Genomic DNA, 9,703 nt, shown 5'->3' with positions numbered 1-9,703 from the left:
AGTCTTCAAGCAGTGGCTGGACAAGCACTTTTCAGGGATGCTTTAGGCTGATCCAGCACTGAGCAGGGGGTTGGACTAGATGTGGCCTGTATGGCTCCTTTCAACCCTATGGGTCTATGAGTCTATCCTGTTGCCTCAGGGCCCTGCTTCCTTGCCACTAAACTACTGAAGATCAGAATCAAAAGCTTTGTAATTGTGCAAATGCATGACTAATCAACTGCATCTATAACCACAACATCCAGGGCAGTATACATTTGCTGTGCCTTTCTATACTGGCTCCTATGGATACAACAGATTTTGGGAATTTTACTCTCAGCCATCACAGATCCTATTAGCACACTACTACCACACCTTTCAGATCCTTCTAGCTTACACCAGCAAATCATTTGAGGAGATGAAAGCATGGAAACTGGATTTGATCTCAGCATTATGTGGATGCAAGGATCATGGATTATCAGGTTAAGGGACTTGCATACACTAATAGTCAGGTGAGTGTGGCAGCTGCAGTGGGGAAGAGATCTAAATATACACAAAAGGACCATGGTGTTCCATAGTTAGTATAGAAAAGAATGCCACCATGTTAAGAATAAGATGCCGAATATTTATAGTGTCTATCTAACATTCAGTAATCTTTCCAAATATTATTCTTTCCTGACACTGATTTGCTCTCCACACAATAAATTCTTCCAAAAGTAAAGGTGACTGTCTGCTTCATTACAAAATGGCAAAAAGGGTGTTTTTTTAAAAAAAACACAAAACAAAACTGAGCTGCAAGAGGAGCCAGTCCCAGCCAGGGCAGTGCAGAGTTCTCAGCTCCAGTTGCCCATTTGGTATAGCTGAATATACCTGAATAAAGGCCTAAACATTCAGTTTTTATTTAGGCTTAGCTATACCAGTAGCCAATCAGATCCTAAGATCTGTATTTGACTTATATAACACATTTTTCAAGTATTTTTTCAGCTCAGTTTATGCTGAATGCACACCCCTAGTGAACACTGCAAAAAAAAAAAAAAGAATCCATCATCTTGAATAACTGGTATGGATGTACCCAACATAACTGGTTGTTCCTGTTCATAGAAATACACATGGATGCTTTCTCTGTGGTTTGGTCTAAAAGATCTGTTTATTCACTAACCAAATGACCAAACTTTGCTTTTGGATTGGAAACAGACTAACTGGCTGACTTTTTTTTTGTTTCACTCAAAATAAGGGATTTTCTGGCTTTTATTTTTAGGATCAGCTTAAGTGTTAGGAAATGCTACGAGAGTACAGTGAGATGCCGAGTTAAACTACAAATCACATTAGAATGCAATATACTTGGGAGCATTCAATAGTCACATTTTCTGTAGACAGATGATGTAGAGCAGTGATTTGAATGTCTCCCATATCTGCTGTTCTCTCATTTTCCTGTGAGTAAATACAGCTATATTCAGCTAAATTGGAAAAAAACAAAAAATGATAAGAGGATTTTTGCTGTTCAGATACTATTTGTTTCATAATTTAAAAAGATAAGGCTTATTAGTAATACTAGTTTTGTTCCCAATACATGTCCATTAAGGTCAATATGGTGCATTAAGGTCAATATGGTCTACTCATAGTGACAGCAGCTCTCCAGGGTCTCAGGTAGATGTCTTCCACGTCACCCACTGGCCGTTCCTTTCAACTGGAGATGCTGGGGAATGAACAAGGGATCCCAGCCTCCAGGTGGGACCTGGGGATCCCCTGAATTACACCTCATCTCCAGACTACAGAGATCAATTCCCCTGAAGAAAATGGATGCTTTGGAGGGTGGGTTCAATGGCATTGTACCCCACTGAGGTCCTGTGTTCCCCAGGCTCCACCCCCAAGTCTCCAGGAGTTTCCCATCCTGGAGCTGACAACCCTCCCCCAGCCATCCTAGATTGAACCTGGGACCTTCTGCACACCAAACAGATGTTCTGTCACTGAGCCATGGACCCTCCCCTAACATCTTCATTCTCAGCATTGATTATATCCAATAATTAACTGGGCAGTCTAGTAAACATGGCCTGAATGCTCAAGATTACACAATACATATTAATTACGTTTGTTATGTTGCTTAATAACTCTGTTGCAACTGCAATAAGAATATTGAGCAAGCACTCCCCCTCCCCCTTTTTCAGTACATACTTCTGGATCGTATCTAGCTTTTCCAAGTTAAGGAACCCAGCATAATGAAATAGTAAAGAAAAAAATCCAGGACGTGAATGTAGCTGCAATATCTGTCATTTTGTCCAAGTACTTCAACCCCGCTTGTAATATAGTACATGTATGTGATACTACCCAAAGTAAAATGGGTTCCATGAACTCTAGAGACCACCTGTAGCTTATAGACCTTAGGCTAAGGAGAAGAGTGCCTGCCACTGATCCACATTGCCCTGTAACTTCTAGTAAGTAGTATCACAAGATATAATGGTCCCGGTCACATGAGCCGGATGATCTGCCGCTGAAGGGAGGCAAATCAGAGCCGGAGCAAAAATAACCATGGGAGCACGATCCAACGTGCCCCCGCGGCTCCGTGCTCCGGCAGCCGATCACACGGTGCACAGCAAACCGGCAGTAGCACGGTTGTGCACATGTGTCGGATGGGGAACGGCGCCAGCTGTGATGGCCTACCAGCGCTTCCCCGACGAGACACCTTCCGTTGGCCTGGATCATCCGGTAGGTACTGCTGTTTTGCTAGTACCTTTTTGATGCACGTTTGTGGGCCTAAGGGACGAATCGGGGACAGGTGCGCGCCGCTTCCCAGATGTTGCGGTGTGATCGCGCCTGCTTGATGCGCCCCCGATCCGTCCCTCTTGTGGATCAAATCCTTTCATGTGACCAAGACCAATGTCATTGTGCCTACAGTGACAGCCATGCATATTCATGCTATAAAGAACCAAAATTTCATTTAGATGTGGGAGGGGCTACAAGCATGGGAAGATTCTGTTTAGGTGAGGGAATAACATTCTTGAGGACTGCAAGTTTAGTATGCAAAACAGTTCAGTCCTTGGCTCCTCTAATTAAAAAAATCTCATGTACATTGAGGAGAGCCCTCTCTATATCATAGGGTTGCCATCCTCCAGGTGGGGGCTGGAGATCTCCCAGAATTACAACTGTTCTCCAGACTACACAGATCACTTATTTATCTAAAACATCTATTCCACTTCTCCTAGGGAAAATGGCTGCTTTGGAAGGTGGACTGTATACCATTATACCCTACAAATTTCTCTTCCCTTCCTAAACCCCACTCTCCCAGGTTCCACCCTCAAATCTCCAGGTATTTCTGAACCCAGAGCTGGGAACCTTATGAGAAGCCTGGCGAACTCTTGCCCATCAGAGTAAATAGTACTGATCTAGAAGGTCCAATGGCCTGACTTGGTATAGGTAAAAGGCTTCCCTTGCTCGAAAGCCAGTTGAATCTGACTCTAGGGGGCAGTCCTCATCTCCATTTCCAAGCCGAAGAGCCAGCGCTGTCCAAAGATGTTTCTGTGGTCATGTGGCTGTCATAACTAAATGCTGAGGCACACAGAATGCTGTTACCTTCACACTGAAGCAGTACCTATTTATCTACTTGCAATTTCTTGGTTTCACACTGCTTGGTTGGCAGGAGCTGGGGCCAGAGACAGGAGCTCAATCCGTCATGTGGCATGAGGGTCTCGAACTGCCAAGCTACAGACCTTCTGGTCTGCAACTCAGTGTCTTAACCTCTGAGTCACCATGGCCCCTGACTTGGTATAAGGAAGATTCAAATATTTATGTGCAATATACAGAATATGCTGTGTCACTAGTAGTCTAGGCAACCAATGGAGTTAACTGGTAACCGCCAGAGTAAAGGAAGTGTTGGAAAGCTTGTATGCAAGGCTTGGAAAACAAGACAGAGGAGCTGAGACAGGAGGACTCCTAGTATAACAGGAAAGTAGTCCCATGTCATAGACTGAGGAAAGTGAGAACATATCTGTATGAGTGGCTGCTGAGAGAACGTCCAAGCCCAGAATAAAGAGACACATGGGAACAGTAGGAAGTCCTGAGGAGGAATAATCTGCCATCCTTCCTAAGAAAAGTTCTTAGGACATGATGGAGCAGCTGAATATTATGAGGCCTGGTCAGCCAAGAAAAACCCCAGATCTGCCAGGCATGTTGTGATTGCTTTCACTATGGGGAAACACTGCTGGACTTGTCATTTAATAGCACTTATTTTCTGGAAGTGTTTGATGATGGTGTCAATACTAGCTCATAAACCACAGATATTTACAATGAAAAAAGTGTAAAGGTTTTGTTAAGCACCATGAAATGTGACAATCTAGCAATTTCTGCTCTCACTGCTCAGCTTGATGCTCATCATCCTATGTATGATGCAATAAAGGAATGAAATCCACGACAAACTTGAGAGGAGACTTACACGAAGCATGGAGATTTAAGAATAAGCATTTATAACCATTTGGTCTAAAATCCATGTAGGAGAGCCAGTCTGGTGTAGTGGTTAAGTGTGCATACTCTAATAATAATCTGGGAGACACGGGTTTCATTCCCCACTCCTCCACTTGCAGCTGCTGGATGACCTTGGGGAAGCCATAGTTGTCAGAGTTGTTCTCTCAAGGACAATTCTGGAAAGAGCTCTCTCAGCCCCACTTACCTCTGCTGTGGGGAGGGGAAGGGAAAGGAGTTTGTAAGCCGCTCTGAGACTCCAAGTGAAGGGCAGGGTATAAATCCAATCTCTTCTTCTTCTAATACTTTTGGTGTTGATGTACGGGAGGAAATTAAATAAAATTATATATTTTAAAATGATCTTTTCATATACTTATTCTTAACCTGTAAAGGTGGTAGGTGTCCTATTATTGAACTGTTTAAAGAGACAGACTTCCTGTCTAGTAATTCCCAAATAACAGACTTGCAAGCATAACATAAGGAATCAAATTAATTCAGGTCTCTAAGGAGCGCAGAGTTCCCACTCACAGAAGGTAATGGTCACTGGATCTCTTCACAATTTACTGCTCTGGTCTCAACTCTTGCAATCAGCCATAGCTAGACGTGCACAAGTTTGCTGTAGGAGACCACCAAGGAAATACAGGGTTTCTATGCTGAGAAAGACAATGGCAAATGACCTCTGTTAGCTTCTTGCCGTGAAAATCCTATGAGTGTCAAGCTCAGGTCTTTCCATGCCTCTGCGGCCTGTTCATTTATTGCTTAGCTTTCATTTCCTCGTACCCATTGCAATCTTACCTTCACTTGTCATATTGCATTCCTAAGTGGGGTGTCTGTTGTGTGAGTGCTGGGGAGTAGTAATCTTCCTTATGCTGTGCCCCAAGTATTCTTCTCACGGGAAGAGACCTTGGAGATGTCTGTGCTTTGCTTAGGTCATAGTGCAACACGTATCTATCCAGGTTGCCATGGTTATGCCAGGGGGTAGTTGCTGACATGTATGAATGGGGGATTTTATGCTTTTACCTATATCTGGATTGTTCCCGTCAATATTTTCAGTTCTGACAAAAGCTTTTTTTTTTTTTGTATAAAGGTTTTATTGACTCTCCTAAAAAGGAGAGGTATTTCGCTTAAAATAGAAAAATTGGGAGGGTATATAGTGGGAGAAAGAAAAAGCTGAGTGATATATTAACTGGTAAATTAAACTGTTAGTAGTGTCCAATCATTCTTCTTGGGCTTCTTCTGTGAGCTGTCAAACTTCTTTTTTCAGTCCGGTTATAGGTATTATCTATGTTAGTATGTTAGTAATGTTCCTTTGAATTTCTGTTAAAAAGCTTCTTCCGGGCGCCTTCAGAACCGTTTCTATGCGTGCTGGTTTCTTTTTCACTCCTGTTGACGTGGAGGAGCTTCATCTGTTTTCTTCTCCTTCCGGCTTTTTTCCCCATCCTCCTTCGGGTCGCTATTAACACTTTCAGTTCATATGCTATAAATCCTCTTTCTTTCTTGCCCTTTCAGGAGAGTTCCAGCTTTGAGAATGGTATTTAAATTCGATTTCGCTTTTATACGCTCCCAATCTTTCCGCTGAAACCTCCTCCGCAACTGTTGACTTTTAAAAGCGCTTGCCAGGCACTTTCTCGCTGTCACAGTTCAACTTTTCTCCTTTCACAATTCCCCGTCAGATTCATAGCAATAAACAGTCCAGGCAGTAAGCAGCCAGCTCTCACCCATAAGCAAACGCCCAGATCGGAAGTTCCTCCCTTCTTCTCCACTTGAGTTCTGACAAAAGCTCTTGAACCTACAGCAACATATCTTCAAAAAAGCATTACACTGCCTATAGTGTGTGTGAAGAGTGTTTTAACTGGGGACCTGACAATGGGGTTGCTGTAAGTCAGCTACAACTTGATGATGCTTTCCTCCACCACCAGTTGTCCTAACCAAAACTACAATCCAAGAAAATTGCAAAGATGTATGGTGGGACAATCCTGTGCAACTCAGACTGCAGTCCTAAGAGAGTGCCTGGGAGTAAGCTCCACCAAATGAAATGTGACTTACTTGCAAGTGATCTGCTTAGAATTGCTCCCTCAAGGTTTCTTTGCTGTTTACACTTCAGGTTATCACAGTGATTCAAAAAGCCACTTTTCAGGTCAAAATTGTTTGCCTCTTCACCAGCGACTGAAGCCAAAAAGAAAGCTTCAACCAGCAATGGAAATTCATTTTCACAGAAGATACAGCATTGTCTGTTAGCAGTCCTTATACCTTAACTTTGCACTCAACAGAATCCTTTGCTCTGCCATTACCTGTAAAGTTTAGTGGACAATCAATACAAACCAAGCATGTTTTACAAGAAGGCACAGATGTTTTAAAGTAGCACTATTTCATTCAAAGAGCCTGATGCAATTACTGAACTACTCAATGAAGAAATAAAATTACCAGTATAGAAAGGTTAAATCTTAAATGTCTTCTTTGCTGAGAAACTACCCCAACATCAGTAACTGGTTGACAGATCACAACCAAAGAGTACTTGTGAATGGTTCCTCATCCTTTTGGAGAGGAATGACAAGTGGAGTGCCTCAGGGATATGTCCTGGGACCTGTTTTGTTCAACATCTTTATCAATGATTTGAATGAAGGGATAGAGGGAATGCTTATTAAATTTGCAGATGATACTAAATTGGGAGGGGTAGCAAATATGGTAGAAGACAGATTCAGGATACAGGATGATCCTGACAGGCTGGAAAACTGGTCTAAAACAAATAAAATAAATTTCAATGGGGATAAATGTAAAGTTCTGCATTTAAGTAGGAAAAATCAAATGCATAATTATAGGATAGGGAAGACGTCTTGGCAGTAGTATGTGCGAAAAGGATCTAGGGGTTTTAGTAGACCATACACTGAACATGAGTCAGCAGTGTGATAGAGTTGCTAAAAAGACAAGTGTGATTTTGGGCAGTATCCACAGAAGTATAGTGTCCAGATCACATGAAGTGATGGTATCGCTTTACTCTGTTCTAGTTAGACCTCACCTAGAGTATTCAGTTTTAGGCACCACAATTTAAGAATAGACAAGCTGGAACATGTCCAGAGGAGGGCAACGAAGATGGAGACCAGGTTCTATGAGGAAAAGTTGAAGGAGCTAGGTATGTTTAGCCTGGAGAGGAGACAACTGAGAGGTGATATGATACCCATCTTCAAGTACTTGAAGGGCTGTCATATAGAGGATGGTACAGAGTTGTTTTCCATTGCCCCAGAAGGTTGGACTAAAACTAACAGGTTGAAATTAAATCAAAAGACTGTTTGGCTAAACATTAGGAAGAACTTCCTGACAGAGTGGTTTCTCAGTGGAACAGGCTTACTTGAGAGGTGGTGGGCTCTCCTTCCTTGGAGGTTTTCAAACAGAGGCTAGATGGCCATCTGACAACAATGCTGATTCTGTGAACTTAGGCAGATCATGAGAGAGAGGGCAGGAAGGGTTGCCTCAGTGCTTAGTTCTTGTGGCCCTTTCTTACATGCCCAGAGAAATGCTGATCACCACATTGGGGTCAGGAAGCAATTTTTCTCCAGGTCAGTTTGACCAGGAGTCCTGGAGGTTTTTTGTCATCTTCTGAGCATGGAACAGCAGTCACTGGGGGTGTGGGGGGAAGCATTTGTAAATTTATTTCATCGTGCAGGGGGTTGGACTAGATGATCCTGGAGATCCCTTCCAACTCTATGATTCTACGTCAGGTTCTAGTTTGTTTTCTTTACTGACACCTAATTGTGTTAATATATAACTCTTGCAACTAGCATGAAAATTATTATGAATTGGCTGCATAATTGCATGTGTTCTCTAGCAAAGGTTATTTCCACAAAGCTAGTATACAGGTTTAACCCTCCCAAGGCACTGGGGATATTTTGGACCCCAGAAATCATGGGGGGAAATTGGTTTACCCATCTAAAGCTTTCTAGAGACTCCAAACTCCTGTTATGCTTTCTCCCCAATGACCTGCAGTGCCTTGAAGTCCCTCTGTTCCCTCCCCACTGCCTTTCTTTTTAAAAACTATCACCCACAACTATACTGAGCCTGAACTAGGAATCTGTAACTGGAGGCATCACAGCCAAATTTAGTCCCTGTGGAGAAACCATCTATCTCTCACGTGTTAACTCAGAAATAAGAGCATATTCAGACAGAACAGTGGGTATGGACAAGAGATTTGCAGACAGGTTGGTGGAAGGGTGAACTCTTGCCAGTCACCATCCATCTTATTCTTGCTGTCCATCTACTAGAACTAGAGGCTAATCAGGGACCTTAAATTTTATAATTCCTTACTATTAGGCTTGCCAAGCCCCCGCTGGGGGTGGGGGAACTACCGTTTTAAACCCCTTCTACCTGCTTTTTAAAAATTGGGCCCCGGGGGGGGGGGAATGGCGCCCGGAAAGTGACGCTCTAGGATTTAAGTCCTCCAAGTCTCTATGGCTCTGAAAACCATAGAGACTTGGTTCAGTTCCCTCTAGTGTGCACTGGTGCGAGGTGGGCGTGGGCATCTGCTGCGGGGCTGCGGGGCAGCTGGAGAAGATCAGCAAGGGAAGCAAGCACATGCCACATGACCGCTCCCATTCCAGCCCTCGAGTCCTTGCGCCTTGCCAGTTCTCAACCACCCTGCAAGACGGGTTCAGCTGAGAGAGAAAAAATTCCCCAACTAACCCATTGGCTGAGCTGGTAAGCTGAAGTGCTGCCCCAACCCTTTTCCTGGGGCTTTGAAGTGGTTCCCCTACTGTGCAAGCACTCTCTTCTGTTGGCTTCAAGTGGGGGCGCAGCCGTAATTTGCAAGATTAATTCCACCCCCCTTGCCTGTGTGACGGTACAGCTAGTTGTCATTCAAGCTGCTCAAAGCGGAGATTCCTTCCCCCCCCCCCGCAAGCCCCAATCTCTTGCTCTTGTGTAGAACACTCTGGAGTCTTCTTGCACCAAAGTGGTGGAAATAGCCAATTGCTGTAGGTTTCATTCCCTCTTTTCCCGGGGGTGGGTTTGAGCTGTAAACCAGCCTTGCAAAAGTGTTCAGACTGCAGTTGTGGGTGCTTTTTTTGGAGGCGGATTTCTTTGGCTCTTAAACCGAAGCAGCTTCCCTCTCCCTGGCTACCACACACCTTCTTTCCCACTCTTATGTGTGCTATTTGCAAGGCTACGGCCCACTCCCTCGGGCAATACACGTTGACTTCGCGTTGCTGGTCTAGGGGGCATGCCGTTAATCACCCTTCCGAAGCCGGTGAACCAAATAAACATTTTAAGAAGTCTGCCCCCCCCC

General features: G+C 43.8%; 1 pseudogene; it reads right to left on the bottom strand.

The window, feature by feature from the left end:
- Nucleotides 1-1,334: 1,334 nt before the first annotated feature.
- The window catches only part of LOC107120199, a 32,205-nt pseudogene continuing 23,836 nt past the window's right edge, over nt 1,335-9,703 (bottom strand).

The sequence above is a fragment of the Gekko japonicus genome, unplaced genomic scaffold (genome assembly GCF_001447785.1).
Source record: "Gekko japonicus isolate JY-2015 unplaced genomic scaffold, Gekko_japonicus_V1.1 scaffold465, whole genome shotgun sequence".
NCBI lineage: Eukaryota > Metazoa > Chordata > Lepidosauria > Squamata > Gekkonidae > Gekko > Gekko japonicus.
Note: the sequence above shows the minus strand (reverse complement) of the source record. Positions and strands in the feature narration are given on the sequence as shown.